The sequence below is a fragment of the Mustela erminea genome, chromosome 1 (genome assembly GCF_009829155.1).
Source record: "Mustela erminea isolate mMusErm1 chromosome 1, mMusErm1.Pri, whole genome shotgun sequence".
In the NCBI taxonomy this organism is placed as follows: domain Eukaryota; kingdom Metazoa; phylum Chordata; class Mammalia; order Carnivora; family Mustelidae; genus Mustela; species Mustela erminea.
Window position 1 is genome coordinate 160,229,887 of NC_045614.1, and position 12,088 is coordinate 160,241,974.

Below are 12,088 nucleotides of genomic sequence, written 5' to 3' on the forward strand. Positions count from 1 at the left end.
TCCACAGGAAATAACGGAAGTGGATTTCAAGAGACAACTATTCTCTTGCCTCTCTGCCATTTATTTCTGAAACCTGAAAAGAAAATGCCAGCGTCCAGGTCAGCGTTTGGTGCTCTGAGCGTGACCCCACGAACCTGGTGGTAGGGGGCGCAGGGTGCCCAGAGGTCGCGGAGAGGAGGACAGCGCTCGGCTGGTGTTAGGGCCCCACTGGGCCCCACCAGACCCCGCACTCCGGTTCCCACGAAGGAGGCACATTGCTCAGCCCCTGCTTCCGAGGACACGAAGCGGGTGGATAGAGCGAAGCTGAGAGCAGCCCTGCGGAGCCGCAACCCCCCGGAAACACGGCCCCCCGCATGCTGTCAGTGCCCCCTTTCCTAGCCGAACATCCCCAGCAATAAAGAGTTGTTAAGAAATGAAATCGAAGATGCAAGCAAGGGGCTTGTACCTCACGCTCTCTTTCAGAGCCACTGAAGGGTCTTAAGTATGTGAGTGAAAACCAGATTCAGCTGGACTGTGTGAAAGATGGACTTGGCCTGGAGGCAGGGAGACCAGTTTCACTCGGCCACCGTATTTTATCACCACTCTATGCACTGCAAACACATGCCTGCTAGCAGGAAAACTGGACTGGTGTGATTACTTGATGTCATCCTCTCATATCTAGTGCAGTAAACCAATGCTGAATGCACAAAGCCAATAGGAAGATCTATGATGAGGATTTCAGCTTCAGTTAGGAATGCGGATAAAATAAAAAGCTAACATCTTATCCAGCAGAAATTCATCTTATTTAACACTTCTAAGTTGTGTTAGAAAGGTGTTAATGTGTTTTTAACAGCAGTCCAAAGAAACTCTTAAATTCTGTTTTCTTGTACCGTCAAAACTGTGTTATTTTTCTTTAGACTCGATGAACTATAGTTTAGAAAATCATACACACCCCAGATATATTTATTAAGCAGAATAGCTTTTTAAAAATTTATTTATTTATTAAGATTTTATTTATTTATTTGACAGACAGAGAGATCACAAGTAGGCAGAGAGGCAGGCAGAGAGGGAGGTGGAAGCAGGCTCCCTGCTGAGCAGAGAGTCCAATTTATTTGGGGGGGGGATGATCCCAGGACCCTGAGATCAGGACCTGAGCCAAAGGTAGAGGCTTAACCCACTGAGCCACCCAGGTGCCCCTTAAGATTTGTGTGTGTGTGTGTTTTTTAAAGATTTTATTTATTTATTTGACAGAGATCACCAGTAGGCAGAGAGGCAGGCAGAGAGAGAGGAGGAAGCAGGCTCCCTGCCGAGGAGAGAGCCCAATGTGGGGCTCGATCCCAGGGCCCTGGGATCATGACCTGAGCCGAAGGCAGAGGCTTTAACCGGCTGAGCCACCCAGGAGCCCCAAGTTTTTTAAGAAAGACATTAATTCTATATAATTTCATGTAGGTGCTATTAGCATTACTATTACATTCTGAATTGTTAAGGTCTTTCTAATCTGCAGCTTTGATTGGGTTGTGCTAAATCAATTCAGAGGCTAATTAGAACTACATATGCCGAGACGGATGAAAATGTTAAAGGAAAAAAGTGTAAAAGTTCCACAGTTTAGAAGCAATTTTAAAGGCTTTCTGGTTTATCATACCCTTTAAACTGCTGTACAAACATTAAGATGCAGTTACTTTAACTTTGCACTTTTCCCCGTACAAGGTCAGCATCTTCTGTACACGGGCTCAAGTAATTCCCATTGTGCCATGCCATGTGTGCACCTTCTGAAAGTTACCTAGTCTGGCCCCTGGATGTCTAATACCTGGGACATTTCCAAACCCGGTTGTGGAAGCGCTTGGAAATCTGTCACTACCACTAGGTGGAGGACACCTGTTTCAGGAGGGGAAAAGAGTTATGAAATAGGAAGCGAAACGAGTAAAAGGGAGTTATGACCACGTTTCCAGAGCTCCAATCCCAGTTGGGAGTTAGGGGACCTTCAGGTCTCCATTCATTACCGGCTGCTCTACACCTTTCAGATGTAGGTCTCTAGGAACACAAGACCGAGGTTCCAAACCCCATCCCCCAATGCCCCATACTGTTTCCCCCCAATTGGGAGGCTCCCAGGGCATTTCTGAACACGGTCATCTCCAGTTCAAAGGAATCTGTGCTTTGTTGCCAATGAAGGATGACAGATTACCACATCCCACAAATTCAAGCACCGTCAGGTCGGCAACGATCTTCCAAGGAAAAGAGCAGTCAGTAGGAGACGTCTGGATTCTCTTTTCTTGCCCACTTCTTGTGACGGAGGCATCATTCTCCTTCTACCCTCTAAGCTATGAAGAGTTCTCTAATCGTTCCTAAAAGCCTTCCATGACCTCTTCCTTTTCAGTTTTTCCACTTCCAAACTTGGAAGAGGTGACAAGCAGCACAAGAGAACAAGATACAAAGTAGTTTTTTTAAGCACCTCCTTTTCTAGGTTCTCAAGGCGTCCCCTTTAATGAACCAGGCCCACCTCTCTCTCAGTCACCTACTGGCTTTCCTTGCTGCCCATCACTCTACCTTTAAGAATATTTCCTGTTCCTTCAACCCAACTTGCACACCTCCGCCCCCCGGCCCTCCTCATTGGGCCGCCCGAGGCCCGTTCACTCCTCGGTTTTCCCTCCGTCTCCTCCCGCCCTCCAGCCTAGCGCACCGGCGTCCCGGCTCTGATTGGCTACCTCGGCAGCCTCCCCGGGGCCGGATTGGTGGGCTGAGTGGCAGGGGCGGGAGCGCGGCGCACTCAGGGTAGGCTGTTCGCCTGCCGAGCGGCGGCCGCGGGAGGGGCGGGGAGGGGCGGGGGGAGGGGGGCTGGGAAAGTTGAGGCCGCGCTGCTGCCGGGTCTCCGGCCTTGAGGGCTCGGGCTCGCAGCGGCGGCGGTGGCCGCAAGAAGAGGCGGCGGGGGCGGGGGGAGAGGAGGGCCTGGGCCCGCGCTCCCCCAGCCCCAGAGGAGCAGGCGGCGGCCGCGGACGGAGAGATTCGCCCCGGCGGTCGGACACCCCTGCCATACCCGCCTGGGATCATGACCCAGGCGGGGGTCGCCGCCGCCGCTGCCGCCGCGGCCGAGACCGCGCAGCCCGCGGGTGAGTGACTGCGGGAGGGGGCCGCTGACAGCCGGGGCGGGGGGCGGGGGCCAGGGCTGCGGGGGCGGCTCCGGGGGGCGGCTCCGGGCTCTGCTCCACCCACCCCCTCCCGGTCCGGGAGACGAGGGCTCCGCAGAGTGTGTCTCCTTCCTGGGGACCCCTGAGTGCGGAGCCCGGTGGGGTGAGAGCGTGGGCGCTGCGCCTGCCCCTCTTCTCCCCGACCTCTGGCGCCCCGCGCCCCCTGGTGCCAGGCTGGTGGGGGACTCGCGCTGCGGCCCGGCCCCCAGGAACGCGCGGGGCGCGAGAGCTTCCACGCCGCCCTGGGTGCATAAAGACCCGGGCATCCTGGTTCACACCGGATGGCCTTTGCCTGCCTCCTTCACCTTTTCCTGTCTCCTTCATCCGCTTTTATTTCTTTGCTCTCTGAATTTTCCTCGGATCCACTGGTCAGACTCCTGCGACTTGCTTTTTAAGTCTCACCCCTATAGTCAGAGAGTTAGGGTTGCGTTTTCTTTTAAGAAGCCTTTCTTTTTCCTTCTTAGTGGAATCAGTTCAAGCGAATGGCCAACTCTTGAAATCTGGCTCCATATTTCCTTTTCATGTTTTACATTTGGGTTTTCCTTTACTCACTGCCCTTTCCCCGCCCCCATGGTTACGTTGGGATATGGTCCTTCGAGTTTATTAACTTTACGTGGGAATAAGAGACTGCATAAACCGACCTATGTGTGTGCTATGGGCTTCCAACTTAAGTTCTCACACCATTTTACCATTAAGTAGATACCGTGACCTAACACCACGGAAAATAAGATAGTTGTGGCTAACTTAATTTCGCATAAGGAAAACAGTTCCTGACCTATAAGCCAAGTATAGATTTCTTGAATAGACACTTTGGTGAGTAACATGCACCCTGAAGCATATTGGTATCTTTGCTTTTTCTTTGAATATAAGTGAGCAAACACACCACCCTGCTTTTTGAAGGATCAACAGGCTGTCATACTCTTTAATCATCTTGGTGATGTTTTTCTTCCACAAACGGTTGTTTAATGTAGCACAGAGTTGTTGTATAGGATACATTCTTTTATTTCCCTTCATTTGTGAAGTATTCCGATAGTTATTTGTTACAAAATAAGCGAAGTACTTTGTAATCATTGCACATCTGAAACCAGGAATAGTATAATGTCTCCAGGTACTACAAGAATGAATACTTAGTATCTCACATTTTGCTCTGGCCTAAGTAGTACGCCTCTTGTATATGTAGATATTACACTCTTTCTAAATTTAAAAGAGAAATTTTGTAAAATCCAAACATGGATGCAGCCTAGAACATTCCTTAATATGAAAGCACTTCACTGCAGGGGTATAAGGGCAACATAGGATTGAAATATTTATTTTCTAAGTTAGTTGTCTGTAGGACATCATGGAAATAACATTCTGGGTTTCAGACTGTGCAGTCAATGAACCTGTCATGTGAGAGAAATTGATGGGTTATTTTCTGATTTTCAGAGCTTAGCACTGTCAACAAGGGAAAAGAAACACTAAGAAAACAGAATGTTTAACTTAGGTTAGAAGATAATCTTCAACAGGCAGTCAGTTCAGAATTGTTACTTATAAACAGGGACTGAAATCAACCTTAGGTCTTAACCACATCTGTCATGCCTTTTCTATCCCAAGCCCAGTGATTCTGACTCGACTGTAGAGTCGAGTCACCTTGTATACTTTTACATTTTAATGTCCTCACCACTCCCCTCAGAGATTCTCTTACTTTTGATATGAGGTGAGCCCTAGCCAGAGGTATAATTTTTTAAAGTTCTCCATGTTTCTATTTAGCAGTCATGGTTGACAGCTACTGAGTCTAGAGCAGCTGCTAGGCTTGTGTTCCAGGCTCTGCTAAACCAGGCCTTCATTCATGTGTCCAGTTTTTTTTTTTTTTTTTAAGATTTTATTTATTTATTTGACAGACACAGATCACAAGTAGGCAGAGAGGCAGGCAGAGAAAGAGGGAGAAGCAGGCTCCCTGCTGAGCAGAGAGTTTGATGTGGGGCTTGATCCCAGGACCCTGGGCCGAAGGCAGAGGCTTTAACCCACTGAGCCACCTAGGCGCCCCGTGTGTCCAGTTTTTACCCAGTTCTTCTAAACCTCTGGACCTCCTCATGGTCCCACAACTATGTAGTTCAGATCTCTGCTTTTGTTAATGACATTGGTCTTTCCCACCAGGTAGACAGCCCTCCCCGTGCTCCTTTCCCCACCAATGGTAGTTCTAAATCCACTTTTATGAAGGTTTTCCTAAGAGCCCTAGCTCTTAGTGATTGGCTCCCTTTGAACTTTTATGCCATCTGTTGTTTAAAAGACTCCCTTTATACTTACATCATAATTTCTTTTGTATATTTGTATTATTACTCTCAAGCTTAACAGCAAGGAGTATTTTACTTTTTGGCTCTTCTACAGTGGTTTTCTATGAGTTGGATTGGTTTGCTTTGGAATCCTTCTGACCCTGCTTGCAACCCGAGTTTCAGGTTTGATTCTGTCTCAGGTGTTTCTGTTGTGGTAGCTTTCTCACACCTTGGCTTGCTTTGAACTCATGTATGGATGTCAACCTCATAACATCTTGTAGTTATTTCTGGGTTAAGGCTAATCACATTACCAAAGGTATGTGTTTATCCACCTTTTGTACCAGACTGCCACCAAGAGCCTCCACGTTGAGCGACTCCAGGCAGTGTGTTTCACATTGTATTCTGTTTTTCTCTATTTTTTTAAAAGTAGACTCCACATCCATCACATTGTATTTTTAAATACCATTGCAGGACGGCAAAGATGCAACCCCCAATATGGGAACTGTGTTCTCTTCATCTTTGTAATTTTATTTATTTATTTTTTAAAAAAGATTTTATTTTTAAGTAATCTCTATACCCAACGTGGGTTTTGAACTTACAACCCTGAGATCAAGAGTTGCATGCTGTACTGACTGAGCCAGCCAGGTGCCCCTCCCTGTCTTTGTGATTATAGGACCTAACGTAACACTTGTCATTCATAGGGACTTAATAAATGTTTGTTGAATGAGTAAATGACTACCATGTTATATATCATGCAGAGATAACCCTATACATCTTTAGCATATGTTGATTTGACATTGATTGATTTGTTATTAAATATTTTTATGTCTTCTGTTATGAATTTGTTAAGGGTTAGTGGAATTTAGGTAGTTGTGGTTGTGGCAGACCCCTTAAACTTGTAATCTACTTCCAATATGCAAGGGGATATATAGCTTGAGTCTTTTACTCTCAGCTCTAGAGGTTGACTCTTGTTATCTGTAAAATATTTGTGGAACTCTCACTAAGAGAAGAGCTCTCAACTGTCCAATTGGATAATTTTTCTTTTTCTCATTAAATTTTCCATAGAGTACAACTGTACTATTTCAGAAGGCCAGATCTTTTAATTAGATCATGGAGCATGATAAGTTGCTCCTATTAATGTGCTAATACTGTGTTTTAAATTCAGTTCTTCAAGTATGTATTGAGTGCTTACCATGTGCCTAATGCCCGTAGGTGCTGAAGAGTACAGAAATAGTAAACTCTTGGAACTCAGCTCTTAGAAGTTCTTAGACTTAGAGGAAGGATTGGGGAGCACCATATCAAGTAATTAAGGAACTGAATACAGTATTCATTAGATGCTAATTTAAATATAAGTACCCCAAATCTCAGATACAGTGGTTAATACTATGGAAAATGAAGAATGACCAGATATTGGGATGCCTGGCTAGCTCTGTTGGTTAAATGTCTGCCTTCGGCTCAGGTCATGATCATAGGGTCCTGAGAATGAGTCCCTCTTCGAGCTTCTTGCTCATTAGGACTTGTGCTTCTCCGTCTGCCTGCCACTGTCCCTGTTTGTGTCCCCCCCCAACAAATAAATACATAAAATCTTAAAGAAAAAAGCCAGATATTCTTTAAATAGATATTTATTACTCACATATACTGAGTACTAATTGTTGAGGATACAAACAGAAAAGATGTTTCTATCATTTAGAAACTTTACAGGCTAGTGGGAAAAACCAGCAAGCATGTAGAGCTAAGACATTGTTAAGACACATGTTAAGACATTGTGGAGTATTAGGTCAGGATGTTTGGGACTAATCTCTAGGGACCAGAGAAAATTTCAAAGAGGATAATGAGAAGTTTTCAGCTGGAATGTTGATAGTAACATCCCAGACAAACTAAAAGGTACAAAGGCATGGAAGTGAGAGGGATCATTTCTTGATTAAGGAGCTGCAGGTGAACTGATAGCAATAGAAAGCTATCAGTGAATGCTAAAGAGTATGGACTTTGGAGTCAGACATACTTTTATTTCTGATTGCTTTGAGCCCTTGTAGGTCTTCCCTGTGTAGGGTAGCAGTATTCTACTGGTAACTTCACTGCTAGTGGTAATACAAAGAGGTACCCCAGGATTCCTCCAGTTTCCATCTATGCTCCCATACCTTCGCTTTTAACTATCGCCTGGCTGCATGTGGAGCCCCACATAGCCTCACCTCACAATTAATGAAGCCATTATTGGGTACCCTGGTGAAAGCATTGTCAACTTAGCTACTATAATTTTTTTTTAATCTTTTTTTTTTAATTTCTTTCCAGTGTTCCAGAATTCATTGTTTATGCACCACACCCAGTGCTCTATGCAAGCTACTATAATTTCTTAAACAACAGAAGCCACAGTAAAGGAGACAGGGAGGAGAAAGTTGTTGTGTAACCATTAGAGGTACCACTCTAACCTCTACTCTGATTTCTCATTGGTTATGAGCAATAGAAATTGCCTTCAGCTAACTGAAGCAGAAAATTTATCGTTAGATTTATGGATAGATATTGGGTAAGCTCACAGAAGTGAAGGAAGCCAGAATAATCAAGCCGTGGGAAGGCCTGGGGACAGCAACTTCTAAGATCACGTGGGCGCATGGGGCTAACTCAGCCCTAGCCACCTTTCTGCCTTGTGTGGTCCTTTGGTTCAGCCGTGTGCCCACCCCAGAGATAAGCCCCCCCCCTTTTTTAAGATTTTGGTTATTTATTTGACGGAGATCACAAGTAGGCAGAGAAGGAGGCAGAGAGAGAGAGGGGGAAGCAGGCTCCCCGCTGAGCAGAGAGCCCGATTCGGAGCTTGATCCCAGGACCTTGGGATCATGACCCAAGCCGAAGGCAGAGGCCTTAACCCATGAGCCACCCAGGTGCCCCAAGCCCATTTTTGATAGGCGTATCAGACCTCAGAAGTCAGGCAGAGAAGTTCTTTAAAGGAAAAGTGAGGTATTGTTGCCATAACACCAAAGCAAGATATTTCCTACAGAGTTCATTGGATTTGATACTCTGGAATTCTTCTGCAAGCAATTTTATGAGTAAAAACCAGGTAATGGTGAGAAGAGTGGATGGGACTTGAGGAAGAAGGGACAATGACTATAAATTACTTGTTCAAGAAGTCTGATGGTTGGGAGGGAGAAAGAATGGGAACACATAGAAGGAGTTGCAAGGTCAGAAAAAAACATTTTTTGCCTTTTAAATCTTTTTTTTTTTTAAGATTTTATTTATTTTTTTGACAGAGAGAGATCACAAGTAGACAGAGAGGCAGGCAGAGAGAGAGAGGGAAGCAGGCTCCCCCCTGAGCAGAGAGCCCAATGCAGGACTCGATTCCAGGACCCTGAGATCATGACCTGAGCCGAAGGCAGCGGCTTAACCCACTGAACCACCCAGGCGCCCTGCCTTTTAAAATAAAAAAAAAAAATTGAATGAGGATACATTTTAATGGAAAAACACTAACAGAGAAGGAGAGATTAATAATATATGAGAGAGAAGAGATATTATGTAACAAGATTACTAAGAAGTGAGAATGATAGTATCTAGAACAAAGGTAGTGGGTTTAGAAATATAATAGAATATAGAAATAATATAGAAATATTCTGGGAGGTTTTAGAGAGGAGGACAGACTTGCACTGGTCCTCAAAGGGTTAATAGCAGGGACACCTGGGTGGCTCAGGTCTTGATCCCAGGATCCAGTCCCCCATGGGGCTCCTTGCTTGACAGGGAGCCTGCTTCTCCCCCTGCCACAGCTCCCCTTGCTTGCTCAGTCTCTCTCTCTGACAAATAAATAAAATCTTTAAAAAAAAAAAAGGGTTAATTGTATTTGAAAAAAAAACAGCATAGTGGAAAGGTCATTTCAGTGGGCAAGTAGCAAAGATTTAGCAAAAAATGAACAGCTGATAAGGAGCACAGGGAAGAACGTGTCTGGACTGGAGAGAAGGGAAGGGTAGATGGCATGATTAGCTTGATAGCTCTGCTCCTGTGTGTGGTGTATTAAGTGTTTAAGTGGTGAGTGAGACTGGCCAGTGAAGAAGGTGGTGTTAGGTAGGATCATGAAAGCTAGGACCCAAGAGTTTGGATTTGATCCAGTAGATTGTGGAAAATAGTACTGTAGTTCTAGAGCAGAGAGGGACATGCTGAGTACTGTGAATTGGAAAGATTACTGAGACATTAGAATATGAAACCATTGAAGAATAAAGGAAAGATTGGGAGCCAAAAAGACTATTAAGAGCCAGACATGTGTAAAACAGGGCCTAATCTGAGGTGGTAGGAATAAACAGGAGGAGATGAACATTATGAAAAGAATTGATAGGATTTGGTGAGAAAATTTGCAGATTATATTTGGGTTTAGAGACAGGTTAAAGTTCTGGTGTCATTGGTAAAATGGAGAAATTGGAAGAAAGTCTCTGAAGAGGCAGGGCAATTCAACATGTTGCAAAGACTGTTAATTGGTTTTGAAATGAAATGTTCTGAACAGAACTTGTCTAACTGAAGATTTGGAACTTTATTATAAAAAGGTAATGCCTTTTACACAGAAATAGTTTGAAACTTTGTAGGAAAAAAGCTAATAGGAAAGCAAACAGCATTGAGCCTTGGAAATCAAAGTGAGAGACAAGCATTCATGTGAGAGAAAGATGATGTGTAATTGGGGAGGAGGAAGACAATTTAGGAGAGGAAGTGTGGAGGAAGGGGAGACAGCAGCAGCCTCCAGACCTGCAGAGAGGAGAGGAAAGGCAGAGAAAGACTCTCCGCCTCTGATGTGGGGAACAATAGTTCCCACCTCTAAGAAAGCCATTTTGGTTGGCAGGAACAATCAGAAGACTGCCATGGATTAGGTGGGATTGGTCAGTGAAGGAAAGAGGAGAAGTTTTAGAGGAGAAGTAGGCGAGGAATGGAGTGATAGACAGGAAAGGCAGTGAATTCTTATTTAATAAGCTCCATATTTTGGAAGCAGAAGAGAAATGGTTAAGGAGAGAAAGGAATCAAGTATAGAGTTCCTCTTCATAGATGGAAAAGTTAGCTTTAGGATGTTCTGGTAGGCTGAAAGGACAGATGCATGGGCAGAGGTCTGTTATGTTATATGTAGAATACAGTTAAGGAACTGGTACCGGGTGATCTCCGTCTTCCCAGTAAATTAGGGGGAAAATGGAAAAAAGCAACTTTTGTGTATTGAGTGCTTGCTTTGTACCAGACATTTTGCTTGATCCACTGAATCTATTATCATGTAAATCATAACAGTCCTCCCTGAGGATGGTGATAGTCTCTTGGTCTTAAATGTGAAGACATCAAGACTATAACAAATATTTATTTAATTATTTTATGGAGGAACTTTAAAAAAAGTTACAATTTTTTAAACTAATCTCTACACTCACCGTGGGGCTTGAACCTGTAACTCTGAGATCAAGAGTCGCATACTTCATGGATTGATCCAGCCAGGCACCCCAAGGAATACTTACTTTAAAACCAAATAGCTAGTGAATGCCAGCTTTAAGATTTGATTCTAGGTCTGTATCAAGACTATTCTTATTCACCTATACCATTCATTCATTAATTTGAGGTAGTTGGTATGTGGGGTATTACTGATTATAGTGGCTATGCCTCAGAATTGCTTATGGAGCCTTAAAAAATTACTGTAACTTGCCCCATTCATTCCTTCACCAATATGCTTATTGATTACCTACTATTTTAGGGTTCTCCAGAGAAACAGAACCAATATGATATATACCACAAGATGAGCCCCGAGCATCAAATGGTGCCAAAAAGTAAGGAAGTACTAAAAAAGTGGGGGTGGGAGAGAGGGGAGGACTTGTGAAAAGGACACGGGAGCCAGCCTGAAAGAATGCACAATGGCCAAAGCTTGAATAATTTCAACAATGAAATAACTGTAGCATTCTATTTTGACTGAAAGGATAAAATAAATATTTCCTTGAGTCCATACTGATATAAATAAATGATTGAATGCATAAATTGGAGTAGAAGAGACAAATATCCTTTGCAGAATAATTACAAAAATATATTTAGATACTCCCTTCTCAAAGAGATGGAGATTAGTTCCCCTCTCATTGAATGGGCTAGACTTAGCACCCGCTTCCAGAGAATAGAATATGGAAAGGGAAAAATAGTAATATAGCAGTAATTACTTGAGTCATGTTAATAGGAAATTTCAGGAGGGAAAAGTTGGTGTGAGAGACTACATCTTTTATAACTTAAATTCTTCAGTATGATCTGAGTCATTTAATATAAGGTTATTTTATTTGTATAATAAAAAAATCCAGGGGTGCCTGGGTGCCAGGGTCAGTTGAATGACGACTCCTGGTTTCTGCTCAGGTCATGATCTCAGGGTCATGAGATTGAGCCCTGCGTCAGGCTCTGTGGTCATCACGGAGTCTGCTTAAGACTCCGTCCTTCTCCCTCTGCCCCTCCCTTCCTCTAAAATAAGTAATCTTAACAAAAATCTAGGTAAGTAACAAAAAGAATTAAAAATAGGAAAATAAGGACACATCCTTATTACTGTTCAAAAGCTGGGCAGGGTGTTTAAAGATCAAAAAATGGAAGAATTTATGAAAAATGTTAAGTATGTGGGATCATGTTGATGGCAGAACCATACAGTGTGGAGAAATCTGCAACCCAATATAGACTTAAAGGTGAATAAGTAGGAAAGTGAGTCTTCCCACTGCA

The 12,088-nt window shown here is 43.9% G+C and overlaps 1 protein-coding gene across 4 annotated transcripts in view; it reads left to right on the top strand.

Annotated features, from left to right (window-relative positions):
• Window positions 1-2,769: 2,769 nt before the first annotated feature.
• The window catches only part of USF3 (upstream transcription factor family member 3), a 43,385-nt gene continuing 34,066 nt past the window's right edge, over window positions 2,770-12,088 (top strand). For all 4 annotated transcript variants that reach the window (XM_032348508.1, XM_032348505.1, XM_032348501.1 and 1 more), the window contains exon 1: window positions 2,770-3,083. The gene's annotated coding sequence lies outside the window, so the exon portion shown is untranslated. The remainder of the gene's footprint in view (window positions 3,084-12,088) is intronic.